This window comes from Sebastes umbrosus, chromosome 1, assembly GCF_015220745.1.
Source record: "Sebastes umbrosus isolate fSebUmb1 chromosome 1, fSebUmb1.pri, whole genome shotgun sequence".
In the NCBI taxonomy this organism is placed as follows: domain Eukaryota; kingdom Metazoa; phylum Chordata; class Actinopteri; order Perciformes; family Sebastidae; genus Sebastes; species Sebastes umbrosus.
In genome coordinates this window covers 7214213-7226136 of record NC_051269.1, presented here as the reverse complement: position 1 = coordinate 7226136, position 11924 = coordinate 7214213, and positions in this window count along the sequence as shown.

The following is an 11924-nucleotide window of genomic DNA, read 5'->3' as shown; positions in this document are numbered from 1 at the left end:
GGTATGACATCTGTGTGTGTGTGTGTGTGTGTGTGTGTGTGTGACTAGCACATGAGTGACAGGCAGTGGTGCACCTGAATTGATTGATGCATGACCGAGCTCGTTAGCACTCTGAGCCGGCCCTAATTGGTCTCCATGGTGACAAGGTGCAGATGATCAAACCAGGAGATGAATTACTTTATTATCAGTAACTTTTTGTGCATTTTTGTTAACACAGTCTCAAAGTACAGTAAACAGTAAAACACAGATAAAGCTAAGCTAGCTGTTGGTTGTCTGTCTGCTTGTTAAATGTGCTCTATATGACATCCAGAGCATTAATAAAGCAGCAAACAGCGACTGTGTGTAATATTTAATATGTCCTCCAGGTCATGTTGTCCCTGATGTTTCCCTTTGAGATCCTAGTTCATCAATACATCACTTTAATGTCTCTAACAACACACACACACACACACATAATAAATATTTCTCTCTTGGTTACACTGTGAAGACATGCTCTTATAATGAATGCTGTTATTGTTCACAAACACACTTTCATTTTTAAAATCCAGCCTTAGTGAAGTCAACAAGAAGAGATATGGTTTTGATTTTACTTTTGTTCTCACAAACATACACACATACACGTGCAAAATACACACTAAAGCCTGTAGACTTACACATAGATACACACACACCTGCTGGTTAGAAAAACTGACACACTATCTGGACTCAGTGCTCATGTGGTAATTTTCTTGGAATATCCCGACATTGTTAGTTAAATGTCACCCGATTCGACTGTTATCAGTCCATTAAATAGGCGTTATGAATCGCTATGAGCACCATAGATGTGGGTCAGTGGGGGCCTACTACACCTACTATGTTGTAAAAGTGAAAGTGAAACTTAAAAACATCACGATCTAACATGTAAAACTGAATGAAACGTCACGTTTTGAACACAAGTTTAGGCAACAAAACTACAACTTCTTTAGGTTTAGGCAATAAAGCTACAACTTCTTTAGGTTTAGGCAACAAAGCTACAACTTCTTTAGGTTTAGGCAATAAAGCTACAACTTCTTTAGGTTTAGGCAACAAAACAACAACTTCTTTAGCTTTAGACAACAAAGCTACAACTTCTTTAGGTTTAGGCAACAAAGCTACAACTTCTTTAGGTTTGGACAACAAAACTACAACTTCTTTAGGTTTAGTTAAAAAAAACAACCAGTTAATTTTAGGGAAAAATATCGTGTTTTGGGTTAAAATAACTACAAACACAAATACACAATGTTGGTTTCACAAGGGATACAAACTCTGGTCTCCTAGGTGAAAACCCTGTGTTTTGTGTCCCATCCATCACCCCTGACCTCCCTATAGAGTTTCAAGCTTCTATACTGCAAAGCCTGACCTCCACTTCTGCTCCTGTCATAATTACTACGGTTGCTGTCCTGTTCTTTTATACCTTCTTTCGGCGATCTGCCATGTGAATAGATGATAAAACAAAATCAAAATCAATATTCCTACTAGAGACAGTAATGTACCACGTCCGTTGTGCTCTCCGAATGAGAGGAAGGAGTCTTGCCTCTGTAGGACCCGACGTAGAAGGACCCGTCCTGCCGAGGAACATACTTGACCTTGAGAAACACTCACTGTCAGTGCGTTCCACTTTGCATAATTTTTCTTTTTACCTTTAGTACATACTGCAGCTGCTCTTACAAAGTACATACTGTTGCATGTAGTATGCATATTGGTACATAATATACAGGTCATAACATTGCTCATATATCCTCTGTGCAGAGGATTGTGGGTCAGAATAACAAGAAAAGTATGCTGGCTTGCATACTGCAAAAAAACGACCGGATATAGAAGGTCATCCTGGTACGTGTTTGTGTCGCGTTGAAGATGATGTCACAGTAGTTTCATGCCACGTTGCTGTGACGGTCAGGTAAGAATCCCGCCTACATTGAAGGGGTGCAGTGGGAACGTCACAAACACACAGAGCTGCTTATCAGGTTGATTCAGAGCACAATGTGACTCAATATTTACTTTCTTATGTGGTTGTTTTATTGCAGTCTCTCCTCTCCTCTGCTTCATCTTCCCTTCTTCTCTTCACTCTGTTCGTCGGCATCCTTCACATTCAAGTGAAGCTTTTATTTAATTCCTTCTCCTCTATCACTGTGGCAAATTGGCTTATGTGTTTGTGTCATCAGGAGCTTCCTCTCACTCATAAATCTCTGTCCGTCTTTTTTGCCTCTCCAGAGTGTTTTCCAGGGACGAAAGAACTTTGCTTCTCCTTCCTCCTGTTTGACTCACCTGTTGTTGATCTCTCCTCTCCTCTCTTCTTATCTCCTCTTCCTTTTCATTTCCTTCCCATCTCTTTCTTTTCTCTCTGGTTTCTCCAATCATTGTTTTCTTTCTTCCTCCCCTCTTTGTTCCACTTCAACGCCGTCCTTTTTCAACACCCCTTTTCTCCGTTTGTTAACTCTCATATCACCCCAGTTTTCTCTCACTTTCTGTTTTCCTCCTTTTCATCTCCTCTTTTCTGCCATTAAACATTAAGAAGTCTTTTCTTTTGGTGTTTTCTTTCTTTCACATCTTGTTTTGTCAAAAAAAAAGTATAATTTCCCTGACGGTGAAATTGAATTGATGGTGAAAGACTTATTTAGTGGCCTGTTGTTTGGTTTACATTTTTTCAAAAGAAATTGGAGAGTATATCAGACTGCATTTAAAAACAAATTGATCTTGCTGAAAATTGGATTATTTAAAAAAAAAAAAAAACAGAAACACAGAGAAATTTAACTTTTAAGACTTCCAGAGACTTTTTTGTTACATAGTTTCAGGGCCGATGCTAGCCATTTGTGTGCCCTAGGCGTAATTGCTTTGTGGTGCCCCCCCACCCCCAAACAAACAAAAAACAAAACAAAAACAAAGTTAATAATTTCAATAAAAACAACAAACATTTCTTTAAATATTTGTATTTGTAAGAAAAAAGAACTGTTGAAACTGTCGAAACTGGAAACAAAGTCATCCTGAGGACAGCAGACAGAAACACACACACACACACACACACACATACACACACAGCAGAATACACACATCTATGTATACACACCTGCACACATCGATGATCACCACACACACACATACGTCTTTGGAAGCCTCTGGCTGCCACGGCAACCATCCAGCCAGCCAGCGGATTAAACCGAGTAGACAGTGAGCCAGGCTTGTAATTAGTGTGTGTGTGTGTGTGTTTGTGTGTGTGTGTGTGTGTGTGTGTGAGTGCTAAACAGACACACCTGTCGTTAGTCGGGTCCTGGTTGTGCCAACCAGACACCAGACAGATGCCAGCATCTCTCTCTCTCTCTGTCTCTCTCTCACACACACACACACACACACACAGGATGAGGATCAGTTTGGCCGTAGTTTCCTGATACGATCAGCCTCAAAGTGCTGCTGTAATTTATTTCCATTTACTTTCATCTCCAGTCTGAGCAGTGACCAGAGGCCTGTATCAGGAAGCAGGATTTGGGGTCAGCGAGGTAACCTACAAAGGTGGATCACTTCTTACCGGGGTAGATCACCATGGTAACTGATGCTGAACACCTGACCTGCTCCGGAGCAGGTTATGTTCCAGATAAGAGATCAACTTGTATAAAAGCACCTCCTACTGACCAATCAGAGCTCGGTGCGGTGATCGTATGATTAAACTCATACGAGTTTAAAGTTTAATCTGACAGATGCAGAAAGGACAGCTGGCTGTATGCTGTGGGTGTTTACAGCTTTGAATTATGTTTTTTTATATTTATTTTTTTATTTGCTCTCAAGTCTGTTTCACATCGCCGGAGACGGGACGCAGCTGAACGAAGACTGAAATAGTCATAAACGCCACATTGTTGTCAAAGGGCATAATAAAGTGTAATATATTCATTCATTAAACTCTGAAAGCTTTTTATAATATCACTGCCTCATCTAGACGAACATATCTGACTTTCAGGCTGTTAAATTAATAAGTCTGTTAATTTACGCATTGACACATCGTCAATTTTCTTCTTTTGCCAGCTGTCCTTCCTACATTTGGCAGCTTCAACTGTGTTACTATTAGTCTGATTATGTGTTTAAATTCTTCGTGTTTGTCTAATATTATAGTTTGTAAAATGTGCCGCTCTGCTGACAGCAGACATGTCCATGTTTGTGATTGGTCACATGCTGTAAACCCCGCCCCCTTTCATGTGAACACGCTCATATCCAGATAGAGAAACCCTGGGTGTACTTACCGAGTTGATAACTACCATCGTAGGACAGCTTAGCGTGATCACGCTTGTTAGGGTCAGTGAAGCCAGATAACGAGAAGATACCCCGGGTATGTTGAACTGGCTACGTACTACAGGCCTCTGGCCATTGCAATCACAAATAGTTCCATTTAAAAAAAAAAAAAAAAAAGATCCTAAAACATCTGGGCACTGTAGTTTTTTTTTTAGAAAACATTAATTAAAGTAAATAGTGCATTTGTTTGGCGGTTAATCCACATGTGGTGCTCTAGTGAGTATTAGTGTCACCATTCCACCATTAGTGGATGTGGGATTGAGTCCGAATAAACTACAGTGTGTGTGTTCATGGTGATAAAGGAACAACAGTGAGGTTTCAGTGATTTGTTTTAATGGAGTTCAATGGCTCAGAAGAAGAAATATCAGGCTGTGATACACACAATACTTGTTAGTAGATACCTTCACTGTTGGTCTATTTATGGGATTTGTTGGCAATAACAGAAATATAGATTCTGCGAACAGTTTGATAGAATATAGATTCCACTTAAAAACTGGTCACTCTCAGACTGGAGATGGAGGCCTAAACAAAGTGTTATCACGACGCTGCGGAGCAATAATCTACCAGAAACAAGATGAATTTGGTCGTTGCTTTTCTTAAAAGGCACAGGCCCGGATAAGCTGGCATCTTCCAGTCATCTGTGTTGCCCGTTATTTTCCACAAACATGAGCAGATGAGACCACAAATTGTATTTGGAGAACATGACATGCAAATTAGCCTCATATCCTCTCTATTCCCTCACCAGAGACCACCTCCAGACCTGGACGCTGCCCCAGTCTCTGTCCAATTTAGCCCAAAAATATGGTTTTCACCTCCACAGAGTCAGTGTGGTAGTGTGGAAAGGGTATACTGGCGACATCGGACATAGAAATGTCAGGCTTTCAGCTGACACAAAACGTGAAATCCATTCCAAAATAATATGTTGTGTTCATAGACTGAAGCCCACGGCTGAACCGACAGGACGCTTAAAAGCCAACAGACGCCGCCTCGGCAGCCGTGTGGAACCAGAAAACTTTATTCAAATATCTGTCAGAATTGTGTTAAATTTGCATCATGAGAGGTGTGGATAGTTTTGTGTGATTTGTTTTGATGGTGAAATAAGAAAAAATATTTATTTCTGAGATTTGTTTCTTTTATTTTAAATCAGCTGAGTCCAGTGGGGTGGTTTCTCCTTCTAACTGCTGCACAGAATCCATATCATTTATCCTTTTTTAATGCATTGCTTTGTTCCAAATGACATGACTGCATGAGCCTAACCATCACCTCCAGCTTCACTTTTGTTCCCGCTCCTCGTAACTCCGTCGCTGTGTGGCCCTCACAAGCAGCAGCAGCAGCTCCTCTCCTCGACTGTTTCTTCGAGCTCACTTCAAAAGAAAAGCGGCGGCGCTAATTACTCCCACAAGTGGAGCCCCGCTGTCGAGTACAAAGCGTGAAACGTAGATTTTCAGCTCTCTTTTCATCTGTGACTCGGAGAGGCTGCTCGCTCCTTCAACTCACTTGACCTCCTCCCTTGAAGTTATACCTCGTTGTGCTGGATTTTTTTTTTTTTACATCTCAGCACGCACACCTCTGCAGAAGCTCGGCAGCTATCAGACTCCAACGCTATCTGCCCCGAAGATCCACTGTCTCCACCACGACGCAGACTCTTTTACCAGGTCTGTGATAACTGAACTTATTCAAAGCCAGGCCTGGTTTGTCATGTTTATGGAGTGTTGATCTCAGTAGGCCCCTAATGAAGTTCATGTTATGCAGTAGTTTTGTACGGCGTGGAAGCTGTTGCTGAAGCAATCCTGCATTATCAACTTCTCAATTGAATGTCTTTATTTATCTCCGTGGTTTCGCCAGTTCACAAACTTGTAGGTGATCGAGATCGGACTAATCTATTACCTATAGTTCTGGGAGTATATGTCACCGACAGTATGGGATATGATTCTTTTACATAATGCCATTAATCTTTGAACTATAGTATAACGTGATGAGTTGTTGTCATGTGGGTCAGGCTTCTTGCATAAAGGTAGAGCTCCCCACCTGCTGCTAATCAACCAATCGGTGATGGATAGAAGAGCAGGTGTTTCTCTACACTACTCAAGCTTTTGACAAATGCATCATGTTGAAACTTCAGCTTGTTTTTTTGCATTTTTGCAAGTTGTTGCAGGTCATTCAGGGCAGTTTTTTTTTAAATGTATTATTATTCCTACAAATGACCCACTGGAGTTGACTTTTTACCAGCCATGGTGATAATCATCCCAGGGCTGGACTGGTGGTCTATACACTTTATTTACAGCTCAAAGCAGCCTGTCCCGTGTTCACAACGTGATGACGCCAAGGCCAAGGGGCGTGACGCCAAGGCCAAGGGGCGTGACTAAAGTGGTTTTGATGCTAAAAATATAGTGACAACAAAGCGGCCGTATGTGACGAGTTGGGATGAGAACATGTTCATGTGTGCCGGTGTGTGAATGTGTGGTATTCATTCATATTTTCACTTTATTTTGAACAATTCAGTAAATTACAATTTCTAGTAGGAATATTGATTTTGCCTTCCTTAAAACAATATAAACCGTTTCAAAACACATAGCCAATTAAAAGTACAATCAAAAGGAACTTACAATTAATATGCTCTCCTCAAAGCCATCAGACTCCATAAAAAAACTGTCATTTTACCTCGCTGATCATTGAAAATAAATCTTTGAACTCTATATAACATGATGAGTTATTGTCATGTGGGTCAGGCTTCTTGCATAAAGGTAGAGCTCCCCACCTGCTGCTAATCAGCCAATCAGTGATGGATAGAAGAGCAGGTGTTTCTCTACACTAATCAAGCGTTTGACAAATGCATCATGTTGAAACTTCAGCTTGTTTTTTTTTTTGCATTTCTGCAAGTTGTTGCAGGTCTTCCAGGTCCCACTGGAGCTGACCTTTTACCAGCTGCGGTGATAATGATCCCAGAGCTGGACTGGTGGTCAATCTACACTTTATCTAAAGCAGCAGCAGAGCTCCTACTGAACAAATCCTCCTGCACTGTTTAAACACAGCGGACGCAGTGACAGCTGTATGATGGGAAATATCATCAAGTCCAAATCAATGCTTTTCTCATGTTTGGTCTGTGTGTGTTCAGAGAGAGTACAGTAAAAACCTCCTTCAGTCAGATCAAAGATGCTGCTGCTACTGAAATAAAGTTAGAGAGACACGAGCGCTGATCAGAGAGAGCAGAAAGGCAGAGAGAGGGACCACTGCTTATATAAAAGAGGGAGGAATTGGGCAAAGAGGAGGAAAAGTTTGAGAGGCGAAGAGAGAGTTTCTTACCTCAATTCATCTAACCAAAGAGAAAAGCCTATCCAAGCATTTTAATAAATATGATTGCTCCATAAGTGACACATTGATGTTAAAAATGCTTGATTTCCATCAAGATATAATTGCAGTTTTTGACATAAAATTCTGAAATGTACCACCCTACATCTGCTATGACTTCAAAATGTTGTCATTTATTTCCATGAACATTGGAGCTTTATTTAGTGAGACTTTGCAGTAGCTGTGTACAGTTCTGTTTACACTAAAATGTTTTGATGCACTGTGGGCTCAATTTTTTATGATTAAAAAATCTGTGTGGATGGTTTGTGGAGGACAGTCTGAAGATGCAGCAAGTTTGGTGTCAATTGAGCAAAAAATGTGGGAGGAGATTTAAGGTTTAATAAGTTTCACAGTTTTTGAGAAAAACAGAGTAATGGATGGACTTCATAATTTCTGCCAGGTTGAAGCATCTGAACATTTTGGTGAAAGTTGCAAAGTTGTAGCATGTAAGGCTGATTTGTTACGAATTTTCAAAGTTTTGAACTTTAGGCGTTTGCTGTATCGCCACCATCAGGACTATCGGCCCACAAAGCTAACTGAGGAAGTTTAGCATCGGACTGGACCTATGTGCAAAGTTTGGTTTATTTTCATGCATGGGAAGGCAGATTTACAAGGAAGACAAAGAAAAAGAATAATGACAAAAACAAGCATAATTGTTCTCAAACAATTACTGCAACATAATCCACTTCTCCAATGTCCTTCCATATGCTCAGTATGTTCCAAATACTCCTAATATCAATACTCAGCCTCTGTTTGTCGCAGTGTTGTTAGCTGCTAAAAAAACGTTGAATATGACGAGGCTGACAACATGAACTAACAGCAAAGGAGTGGATTAATCAACCTGGTCTCACTCCCAACTCGTCAGTGCCCCTCGGCAACGGAAACCCGATGCATGGAGGCGCCCTTTGGCGACAAACTGGGCTTTCAACTAACTCCAATGTAAACCCACCCGCCGTGTTATTCGATGGTCGGAGCAAGTGACGTAGTATTAATAGCGTGAGAGTCTGCTAAAAATACTGAGGAGCCATAATATCAAATTCCACTCCTATGCAGATGATACTCAAATCTACCTGCAAACTTCGCCTGACAAACACCTAGCACTATCCCAGGCTACCAAATGTCTGGATGACATCCATCACTGGATAAGCAAAAACTCCCTGCAGCTAAATGGCGGCAAGTCAGAAGCCACTGTCATTTGAACCCCCATCAGACAAAAAAGGCTGGTATTACCCACATCGCCATCAATGGTCACCCCCATCCCTCTCTCCTCACTCCAAGCTGGACTCATCACTGTCCTTTGATGCACACATTAAATCTGTCAAACTGTCAAACCTCATTCTTCCATCTGAGGAACATTAAGACCATTCGTGAGCAAACGTGATGCAGAAAAACTGGTTCACGCTTTCATCAGCTAACGAATTGACTATTGCAACCCACTGCTCGCAGGCCTCCCAAACAAAACTATAACCAGAGATTACATTATACGTCCAAAAAGTTGTTTATATCATCCTGCTTGTTTACAACCTGTCGGATCCTCTGGCTGCTAATGGCTACGTCACTGTGTCTACAGAGCTCAGAAGTTTAGTTAAGTAGTAATTTATCTAAAGCATGCAATACTGTAAGTCATCCCGTTCCTCTTCTTAAACTTTCTCATCTTGGAGTAAAAAAATTTTACTTGGTCTGGCTTTCGAGTTATTTTAAGGACAGACAACAGTTTGTTTCTTACAATGACTTTAATTCCTCATTTTGTCATGTTACTCGTGGTGTACCTCAAGGATCGGTCCTTGGGCCATTATTATTTTTAATTTATATTAATGATTTATGTAATGTCTCTTGCAAAGTGTCTAAGTTATTATTTGCTGATGACAAAATAATTTTTTACTCTCATAAAAACCCCAACGGAAAGGCCAAGTATTCAATGAAGAACTCATTAAGATAAATGATTGGTTTAAGTGTTACAAATTATCTCTCAACATTAAGGAAACTTGTTGTGTTCTCTTTTGTACCCTACCAGGAAATGATAATCAGTCTTTAAATATAAAAATTAACGATACTATTATTGACAAAGTGCAGTCTACTCGATTTCTGGGTGTACAGCTCGATGAGTCTCTATCTTGGAAAAAACAGATCAGAACAGTTACTACTAAAATTGCAAAAAAGTGTTGGTATCTTGGGAAAAGTCCAACATATGATGAACACTGAGGTTGCCACTCTCTTATACTATTCTTTGGTTTATCCACATATATATTACTGTAACACAGTCTGGGCGAGTACTCATCCCTCTAAAGTCATCCCTATTCTTCATCATCAGAAACGAGCATTAAGAATTATTAACTGTGTTCATCAAACTCATTCATCTCAACCTTTGTTTTTCCAAATGTGATGCACCTCTCCATCACATTTGTTGTTCTTTATGTAATCTTTACTTTTTTATACGTGTAAACAAATAAAATCAAAAAATCTAAATGTAGTTTATGAGTGAAACGGTTTCATAACCGATGACAATGATGGACAAAATGTTGTTATTTAGTTTGTAAAATTACAAAAAATAATTTATTTTTGTAGCTATCTAAAAAATTAAATAGCTACAAAATAAGATCCAGGTTAAAAAAGGTCGCTGCTGCTAGTCCCTCCTGTCCTGTTCCACGTCGTATGTGTGGTCACCCAGATGCATTAAGAGCTGATCGCCTGGTCTGACATTTGACGATCTTAAAAGATTGAAGAGCTTTGGTGTATAACGCGGTGAGGCAGTTCCAGGGCTGCGTCTGCAGGCTGGAGGGCTGAGCAGAGCGGCGGGCTGCATCTGGCATTTCATTTCACTCAGACACCAAAAAGGTTGTTAGACTGAGAGTTCAACAGTGGAACCTGTTCCTCCTCCAGGCTGCAGAGAGCCGCACTTATCACACCGAGGCTTATTAAAGCCTGAGGACACACACACACACACACACACACACACACACACACACACACACACACACACAAATCCCTGTACTTCTATCATAGTGAGGACAAGAGCTGGATATCGTTTGAAAAATTACGATAGAGTCGAATAGAGTATTTCATTCGATGCTAAAGCGATCCGAAGCTTCTCTTGAGGTTTTCGGATGAAGCTTTGAATGTCTCGGAATCTTCAAATGCGTACCGTGTTCACGAGAAGAGTCCATATGAACGCCCCCCTCTTGTGGTATATGCTCCGAGTTTACGAGTTGTGACGCGTTTGTTGACGTTGTCAGAAATGGCCGAAGCCATGGAAGTTCATTTTTCAGTTTATAATAAGTGAATATATTCTAGTCGTGTATTGTACGGTCTCATCTTCTTCCTCTGTCATTATCCCTTTGCATTTCCTGCATTATATTATATTACCCACTTGCTAGCTTGCTAAATTGTTAGCCTCCGTATCTTCTAGATGCCGACAGTAATGTTAATATTGCCGTTGCTTAGCAGCGGTGTTCTTCACGACTTAACCACTTGAACGCCAAGCATATCGTGTACACGACTTTGCATGTCGTAAATACGAGTTAACGAGTTTCATTTGAAGGCACCATCTGTCACCCTAACAAAAAAAAATCCTTGAACACAATTCTCAATTTGAATAAATCGGGTTATTTCCGTCGATAACGCAGCCCTAGTGAGGACATGGTGCATAACCCAGCCCTTTACCCTAACCTTCACCATCACAGCTAAGGCGCGGTCTACACGTATACAGATATTTTTAAAAACTGATATTTTCCTTTACGTTTTGGCCTGCCGTCCACACGCAAACGGAGTTATGGGTCGCAAAAAGTAATATTTTTTTAAATTGACGCCTCCTAAGGTGCAGATTTTTAAAAACTCCGGTTCCTTTGTATCGGGGTGGACGTGCAAAATGGAGCGTTTGGGAAATGATCGCGTCCTCTCCTCATTTTGCGTATGCCCATTGTTGCTTTGCGTAATGAGCAGAGGCCAGAAACAATAACAAAGATTGGCGACTACCGACTTTTTTTACGTTTTGTTAGCGCTGCTCGGACTGTTGTATAACTGTGTGGTGAATCAAATATCCCCAATCACAGATCGATTTGTTGACACGTGTGGCGATGCTGTTTCACTTTCGTTAACATTGAGAGATAGGACATTTGTGTTGCATTCATGTGATGTCGGAATAATCGGAAATACGAGTTCCCCACTGGTAAAATTCATGTGACCTCTTAAGTCGGAAGAACAATTCAAAACTTGAAAAGTTTTGTCAACATTTACAAATGATTCTGCTGCACTTTTCACCATTTAAATAAATAATGTGCTATACA